The sequence below is a fragment of the Podarcis erhardii genome (genome assembly GCF_964252035.2).
Source record: "Podarcis erhardii genome assembly, chromosome: 3".
Lineage (NCBI taxonomy): Eukaryota > Metazoa > Chordata > Lepidosauria > Squamata > Lacertidae > Podarcis > Podarcis erhardii.
In genome coordinates this window covers 92,751,651-92,761,088 of record NC_138507.1, presented here as the reverse complement: position 1 = coordinate 92,761,088, position 9,438 = coordinate 92,751,651, and positions in this window count along the sequence as shown.

The window sequence follows — 9,438 nt, the reverse complement described above, 5'->3', positions numbered from 1 at the left end:
TTATGAACTTAATTCTTTCCAGAGATCCGTTCTTAACCTGAAACTGTTCTTAACTAGAGACGTGCTTTCACTAATGGGGCCTCTTGCTGCTGCTGTGCTGCCGGCACACGATTTCCATTCTCATCCTGGGGCAGAGTTCTCAACTTGAGGTAACTCTTCCAGGTTAGCGGAGTTTGTAACCTGAAGCGTTTGTAACCTGAGGCGTCTAACTCGAGGTATCACTGTAGTTCAAATGCAGCAACAGGCTATAACTAAACACTGTGATATATGAACTCAATCTGAATGAACTCAATCTAGTTGTCCATCCATTCCTCAAAACTGAGTGAAAGAATTCAGGAAAAAACCCGGAGTATACCTTTTAGGAAATAGCCCCTGTACACAGGGGACTCTCTCACACCAAACTTCTGTTTCAACACCATATACATCCTGACCTACCTGACAAATGTCTTGTTTAGTAGCAAAGAAGCATCCTAGGTTCTCTCCTGCTCCATGTGCCTTTAATAATTAACAATTAACAGACCACTTGGAGAAACCAACTTCAGAGGTAACTTTGCAAGTGAAAAAAGTCAGACTGCAAGGCCAGTCTTACCATTAGGTTGAGTGATGGCATCCCATCACCTGTCTTAGAAGTAAGATTCAATTGCCCATCTGGTCAGCTTCAGCATATGGAAATGGAGATGAGGCATCATTTCATCATTAGCTTCAGGCGGGCCAGCCTTGTTCCAAGTTGCTGATTGGCTCAGAGAACTAAGAACATAAGAAGAGCCTTCTGAATCAGGCCAATGGGCCATCTAGTACAGCATCCTGTTCTCACAGCAGCTAACCAGACACCTGTGGGAAACCTGCAAGCAGGACCTGAGGGCAAGAGCATTCTCCTCTTCTGTGGTTCCAGCAACTGGTATTCAGAAGCATTCTTTCTCCACAGACTGAAGTAGGCATGTATCCTGTTTTACAGCAGACACTCTACTCTGAAGGACCTGTCTGTTTCAGGGATGGGGGACCTATGAGCTTCCAGATTAGCCATGCTAGCTGAGGCTGATGAGAGCTGGAGTCCAACAACATGAGGAGGACCACATCCCTACTCTACCTTAAGGACTGCCTGATGCAAGTCCTCTTTAAAATAAAGAACCATGAGAAGAGAGAGCAGGGTCCTTGAAGATTTTCATCAGCAGTTAAGATCTGGACAGCAAAAGGAGTAGATCAGGGGTCAGCAAACTACAGCCCGAGGCCTGGATGTGGCCCACAGGGCTTGTAAATCCGGCCTGCAGACCCTGTTGTCTGCTCAATCAGTCCCCGTGCTAAACTGGCATCGTGCAGAGGTCTCACCACACAAGGATTGACTTCCGCGACGCTGGCATGGCTTCGGATTGGCTGCAGGAAGCCAATCTGAAGCTGTGGATGCCTCTGGGCGATGCCCCTTCCTTCCCGCTGAGGCGGGCACGTATGGCCAAGAGCCAAGTGGGAGGAAGTGATGGTGGTGGGGAGGCTGCCTCTGCCGCCCAGGCCAGCGGCCTGGGCTCTGCGCCCAGCGGACCCCTGGCCGAGGCAGAAGACAACGCTGCCGCTGCCGAAGATGAGGCAGCATTGGCAGCTGCGGTGTGAGTGGCAGCGGCGGGGGGGGGTCCTTTCAGGAGAGGGTGGGTCTGGCCCCCCACAAGGTCTGAGGGACAGTGGACCGCCCCCCCGAAAACATTTGCTGACCCCTGGAGTAGACACATACCATAGGTCACCTGGTCACACTTTTCTCCACTACTGTGAGTTATATTTCGATTTAAATTATTGTAATTCTTTCTAAATGTTTGTTTATACATATAAATCAGCATAAGTTAAGGTTGTGCAAATCTGTGTGATATTTTGACCACTTTTTTGGTGATACATCTGTAACGACACTAATGTAGACCCAAAGTAGAAAAGTATTTCCTTCTTAAATTGTCTGTTTGCTGACATCTTTGTCTCTCTAGATTTCCCCCAGAAAAATACTCTTTTGGGTGAAATACTTCAAAGTGGAGTAATAATATTCAATAATATCCACATGCCTAGACTAGGGCTAGAGGAGAGCTTTGATGCACCACACATTTAAAGCCAAATCTATCAAATTCACACTTTCCAAAACTGTGTGCCAACCAACACACAGCTATCCATTGAAATTCACACTTAGGTGAATTTTGTGATACAGTCCACCAACCAAACAGTGTTTGCAAAAATGTACTTATTAGGTGAAATTGTGCATAAGATATTAGTGAAAATAATATACAAAAAGCATTATATTGAAGATAATTTCTTCCAAAAACGTGTGCATTAGTCAAAACTACATATTAAAAGAGTGTATTATGCTAATGAATTTTCATAGGCATTAAAAAGAAAACCACAAATTTCTGCAAAAAAAAAGAAGAACCAAATTTGAGATTGGAAAAATGAGAAACTGAGAGAACCAAAACTGACAGATCCTTCCAACTCTGGTCTTTGAGGCCCACACAAACTCATTTGCAGAAGACACTCCTTGCTTGGGGTGGTTGATCTAAAGCCAGCCTGGTCTACAACAGGCCTGCTCTAGGAACTTCTCTATCATCTTCAAGCCTGCCTAAATTGTGACCTGCCAAGCTGAAGTCACGTTTTGCCATATTTTGTGGCACACCAGCAGTTTACTATAGCGCTTGTTTTATATGCTTGCCTTGTACTGCAAAATTGGCATATAGGGAGAATGAGTTGTCAGGAATCTGGAAGGGCACAATAGGTGCTTTCAGCTTGGTGAGTAACACAAGTTGTGCAGGCCTTATCCACTTATACTTAGTGCTGAGGCTTTATTTTCGTTATTTAGTGGGCTTGGCACTTTGCAGAGTTACTTAGCTAAAAGAAAGAGCTTAAAACTAAAATTAGAACAGTGGCAGGGCAGAAGGAGGACACTTTGTAATGCTACCTTGCCAGAGTAGCACAGGTAAAGAAAATGTCCCCTTTGTTCACAGATGTGATCAAACCTTCGTTTGGGAGAAGAATGTGGGTCACATTTTATTTTCACTTTTAAAGGCTTTTCTGCCTTCCCTCGGTGACTTGAAAAAGTCACACCTGCTCAAACACTCCAGCTCTTGAAGCAAGAGGGACTCTGCCAAATTCGGAATGTGTCTCTACATGAAACGCATTTCACAGGTTTGTACAGATGCAGTGGCCGGGGTCCAAAGAGCTACTTTAGGGATACCTAAGGGAATGGGAAGATCTAGCAGGATTGTTGCCTTTCCCTCCCTGTTTAAACACTGCTTTTGAAATTACATCCCATTTCAAGAGAGGGTGGGTATGCTTTGTAACATGGAGAGTTGCTGCTGGAAACACCCAGTCTAAAATGTTACTTTTGAGGCATGCAGAACTTGTTGGGCACCCCCTTGGATCCCAGCCAGCAGCTCTATGTGTGCACAGCCCAGCACTACTTTCCATCGCAATACTCAGAGAAAAGGTGTGGTCGCAATCGGAGGATACAGTCAGCATACATGAAAGGGAAGTAATGCTAGCAATGTCAACTAGTTGATAATACCAGTGCCCTAAGGGATGCTCTTGAAATCAGTTTACTTAACTGTGGTGACTGGCTGAACACCCTTAACACTGTAATTGTTAAGGGAAGTTGCCCTGAGCAATAGAAAGGATGCTGTAAGAACTAACCAGTCATTCCCCACAGCAACTGTACCAACAAGTAGAAAGAGGAAAGAAACTGACAGCTTTGTAAAGTTTTAAAGTACGTTTTAGGCTGCAATCCTATCTACTTGGGAAGATATCCTACTGAATCCAATAGGACTAACTTGGTGGGTCTGTAAACTGCCCTGTGGTCCTCAGATCAAATAACAACTTCTGAGAAGACATGGTTTGGTTAAGATTTGCAGCCTTAATGTCCAAGTTGCAACCAAAGAGGTATCAGTTCCATAGCATTCTGTGTCTTCGCTCCTTCTGTTAGGGCACTGACAGACCTTTGAAGGGCAGCTATTGAATGTGATTCAGGTTGTAGAACAAGGTGTCAAAATACAGACATCTAAGTGGCTGCACACACAGCCCAGTTCTGCGCCACACATTTGGAACAAGCCGTGCGCTCCGAAGAAGCCATTAAATATGGCTTGGAGATGAACTGGAATTTTCGGCAAGCGGCGCTGAATCGCTTGCTCTGCTTCTCGGATTCTTAATGAGGGAGCTGGGACTCCTCCATGGAGGAGTGAACCGTTGCCAGGGGAGTCACAAGGCCTCCCACTCACCTGCTGTGGGGCAAAACAGCAAAACAGCAAGCAGAGGAGGACGGCATGCAAATGAACTGCTGTCGCACAGCGGCAGAAGACTTTGCTCCAGAAGACTGTCTCAAATTCAGCAAAACAAAGATGGGGAAACTTCAGGCCAGGGGTCAAATGTGGTCCTCCGGAACTGCTCTGTCAGGCCCTTGGGACTCTCCCCAGCCATACCTTTCCGGAGTGCTTTTGCCAGGCTGGAATATAGATCCTTGAACTATGGCAATGCTTTGATGGAAAGAGGTGTGGTGGTGGTATAGACACTCCTGACTTCTGCATGGCTGGAATGTGGCCTAGTGTAGAAAGGTAAGAGTCAAAATCATTACTTTGCCCACTGTTGCATCTGGTATATGCCCACAGAAGGTTGTCCATGAGGCAACATGGCTCTTGGATTGGAAAATATCCCCCACGCCTGCATTAGAGCAATGCACAGAGTGCTAAACATCTGCTGGATTCTGCTAAATTTCCAGAAGTGGCTTTTAGATGATGTGGAAGATTGCATAAAGCACAAAAATGATCAGGTAAGGAAACATCAGGAAAACAGCACAGTCCATGCAACAGAGTCCATGCAGAGTAACAGAGAAAAAAGTCTGTTCCATTTTCTTTCTGCCCTTTAGATATTTGAAGATCACTGTCTACACACAGCCCATCCACCCTTATCTTATCATCTCCAGGCTAAACATACTCAGTTCTTTCAACCGTTCATCCTTGGACTTCGTTTTCAAACTCCTCACCATCCTGGTCCCCTTTCTCTGGACCAGCTGCAGTTTGTCAGAGCAGCACCCAGAAGCAGAGACAGGACTCCACAGGCAGTCTGGCCAGCACAGAATAGAACAGAACTTTAAATTTCCTGAGATCTGGATACTATGCATTATGAATACAGTCTTGCGTTAGCCTTTTTTTTTTTTTAGCAGCCTCATCGTACTGTGGGCTCATTTTCCCTTTGTGATCAAAGAAGTGATCTTCCAGATTACCTTTTTCCCGAGGAGTCATTCATATTGCTTTGCTTGCACAACACTCACACAGAAATTAGGGTTCATTCACACTTACCTTTTGCCCTGCACTTTCTAGGTACAGATCTTTATTTTTCCGGTCTGTGTCTGAGCACTTTTCTTTTTTTGCCTTGCCTCTTTCCCCAGGAAAACCTACTCTTTAATGCTGAATCGGAACAAATGGCAATTTGGGTTTTCTGCAGAATTGTTTTCAGCAAGAAAAAGCAGGTTTTCATGGGGAAAGTGCCAGCCCCCCCCCCCCCAAGGCACTCAAACACAGAGCTTTAAAACATGGACCTGTGCCTAGAAGCATGACACAAAAGGAAGGCTGGATGAGCTCTCAGAAGATGGCTGGTCTTTAATGAGCATTTGTTTGCAGGGAGGTTGTACAGCAGAGCACATTTGCCCAGATTCGCTTGCGTGGGGGTGGTTATATGTTTTCCCATTAATCTATTTATTCATTTAAGGTGCTTATGAACCACTCAGTTACCGAAGTTTCTAAGCGGTACAAGTTTATTTTTAGTACCTACACTTTTTACTGCATTTCCCTGCCCCTTGCTAAGCAGAAAAGTCTAGGTTTTTATTTGTATGTTTGCTTTAAAGGGAATTGGTTGCATCAGAGCATTTTAAAACATCTTAACTATGCAAACCTAAATTTCTGTATGTGACTGACTCCCCGCCAGGTTGTCCATTTGAAAACAGAGGTAGGTGGTCCCAGCAATAATGAGTACATCCACACCTGCGCAGTGACATTGTGGGTGGGCATACAGCAAGATCGCAGTCACACATCTTTCTTAATTCACTTGGGTCATGTGTGGGGAGAAAAAGGCACAGATAATCTAATCAAGGGGGAGGGTTTTCAAACATGTATCAAGTAACCACACTCACCCTTGTGGATGGCAGGAGCTGGAATCAATCAAAATGGAAAGCAGCACGTTGAGGATGAGCAAGCATGATTCTAGATTGAGAAAATCTACATTTTTGTGCTACAAATGGGTTTCTGTGTATGCAGCCACTGCATTAAAAGGAGAGAGTACATACTGGTTGGCATGCATATATATTGAGCCACATGGATAGGCCAAATCAGGAAGAGAAAAACCTATAAAAAATGAACCACTGTGCAGACAGAATTTCCAGGAAGAGGATTCTCTAATGCATCCCCTTGTGATTTTAATTGGTCTATTTTCTCTCATTTTCTCAGATAGTTTCATTGGTTGCTGAATCCATAGCTGCCTGATGAACTGCTATCACTGGAGCGATCAAGACCGGCTAACTGCCTTAGCAATTCAGCCCCAGAGTCTTGCAGCAACATCTCTGAGGCCCAGTAAGAGGAAACATCCTGCACTCCTACTGAACCACTACCCCTTCAGCACTTTTGCTTTGAGGCTGGTGTGCACAAAAGAGCTGAATACTTCACTCTTAAGCATTTCAACACTGTGCTGCCACACATTCCTTTCACTGTTGTACAACGGTTCCTTTTCCTCTCAGGTCATAGCTACATGATAAGAGATATCTGAAAGCAAGTGCTAGGGTAAAATCATCTGTCAAAATGGATTTAAAATAGTCTGGCTCATATTAAAGGCAGCCTTGAAACAAAACCTGCAGTCGAAATGTATCCAAAGTCTGCACAAATTGCATGTTTCCTGCTTGTATTACAGGGATGAGGAAACTGTGACCCTCAGATGCCACTGGACTCCAACTCCCATCATTCCTGGCCTACTTGGCCTATGGTCAGTGGTTATGGGAGCAGTAGTCCAGCAACATATGGATGGCCAAAAGTTCCCTTTTCCTGTTGTATTCCATCATGAATGGAAAAGTTCTGACTAAACATTTGGAAAAACTTTCTGACAGTAAGAGCTGCTCAGCAGTGGAACAGACTCCCACGAGAGGTGGTGGACTCTCCTTCCTTGGCGGTTTGTAAACAGAGGTTGGATGGCTGTTTGTCATGGATACCGTACTTTAGCTGAGATTCCCGCATTGCAGGGGGTTGGACTAGATGACCCTTTGGTCCCTTCCAACTCTATGATTCTATGATTGAGGCTGCTTTATGCATGTACAGTGGTACCTTGGTTTAAGAACAGCTTAGTTTATGAACAACTTGGATTAAGAACGCTGCAAACCCGGAAGTAGGTGTTTTGGTTTGTGAACTTTGCCTTGGAGGCAGAACACGTTCCACTTCCTGTTGAGTGTGTTCCATTTGTAAATTGAGTCCCCTGCTGCTATGGGAAAGCACGCCTTGGTTTAAGAACGCTTTGGTTTAAGAACGGACTTCCGGAACGGATTAAGTTCGTAAACTAAGTTACCACTGTCATACTAAACCATTGTTTATGGTAAGCCCATGGTTGCTCAGAATGCGGGTGTTAGTAGACCAGCACATTGTTCTCTCTGTGTGCATCTCTCTCTCTCTCTTCACACACATTAGGGGCTGCCATCCCTGCTCACTCGGATTTCCAACCTCACATACCCACCAACGCCTCTGTTAACCCCCCCCTTCCCCCATACCTGGCCACCCTCTCCATTTTAGAATCATAGAATCATAGAATCATAGAGTTGGAAGAGACCACAAGGGACATCGAGTCCAACCCCCTGCCAAGCAGGAAACACCATCAGAGCACTCCTGACATATGGTTGTCAAGCCTCTGCTTAAAGACCTCCAAAGAAGGAGACTCCACCACACTCCTTGGCAGCAAATTCCACTGTCGAACAGCTCTTACTGTCAGGAAGTTCTTCCTAATGTTTAGGTGGAATCTTCTTTCTTGTAGTTTGGAACCATTGCTCCGTGTCCGCTTCTCTGGAGCAGCAGAAAACAACCTTTCTCCCTCCTCTATGTGACATCCTTTTATATATTTGAACATGGCTATCATATCACCCCTTAACCTCCTCTTCTCCAGGCTAAACATGCCCAGCTCCCTTAGCCGTTCCTCATAAGGCATCGTTTCCAGGCCTTTGACCATTTTGGTTGCCCTCCTCTGGACACGTTCCAGTTTGTCCATGTCCTCCTTGAACTGTGGTGCCCAGAACTGGACACAGTACTCCAGGTGAGATCTGACCAGAGCAAAATACAGTGGCACTATTACTTCCCTTGATCTAGATGCAATACCCCTATTGATGCAGCCCAGAATGGCATTGGCTTTTTTAGCTGCCGCGTCACACTGTTGGCTCATGTCAAGTTTGTGGTCAACCAAGACTCCTAGATCCTTTTCACATGTACTGCAATTCCCATAATTCCTTACCATTACCCAGACTGGCTGGGGCTAATGAGACTTGTAGCCTAGCAACATCTAGAGGCTACCACAATGGCTACCCAATGTTTAATATTACACCCAGTGCTTGAGGAGGCTGGACAAAGGTCTTGATAAAGGTGCTATGGAAACCAGCACTAAATGATTGCCACAGGCAGCAAAAAAAAGGCGGGGGGAGGGAGAGAGAGCTTACAGTACTCTGTGCTGGTGCTCACCATCACACACAAAAGCACATATTACACCCCAAAGCAGTTTGTATGTTGAAAAATGCAACTGGGATATATATATATGCAACTATACTATAAAGCATCTACGTGTTTGTGGAGATGCCTTGTGTTGGAGTGTGGGATGAAGTCCAGCAAAATGCCTTGTACTGTGGTACCTTGGATTAAGTACTTAATTCGTTCTGGAGGTCCGTTCTTAACCTGAAACCGTTCTTAACCTGAAGCACCACTTTAGCTAATGGGGCCTCCTGCTGCTGCCGGGCCGCCAGAGTACAATTTCTGTTCTCATCCTGAAGCAAAGTTCTTAACCCAAGGTAGTATTTCTGGGTTAGCGGAGTCTGTAACCTGAAGTGTATGTAACCTGAAGCGTATGCAACCCGAGGTACCACTGTACTTTAAGGCAAGGAGGGTGAGTTTCAAAGTGTCCTTTAAGAGCACTTTTTGGGGGGAAGGTTCTAGTACTATGATGCAGGCAGCTCATGTCTAAATCCAACCCAGGAACTTTGTTTTAACAAATTGAAGAAGACATATAACAACCATTCAGTTCAACTTCAAGACCTCTAGCATGAACTGAGAACCATATGGAGGGGTGGGTGAGACCCTGACATCCTTTTTCATGTCGTCTAATAATACATTCTTCTGCAATTAACTCCTATTGAAACCAGTCCCCTTTCAAATTAAAACAGCCCTCCTAAAGTATCATAGAATGATGTCAAATCTGAAA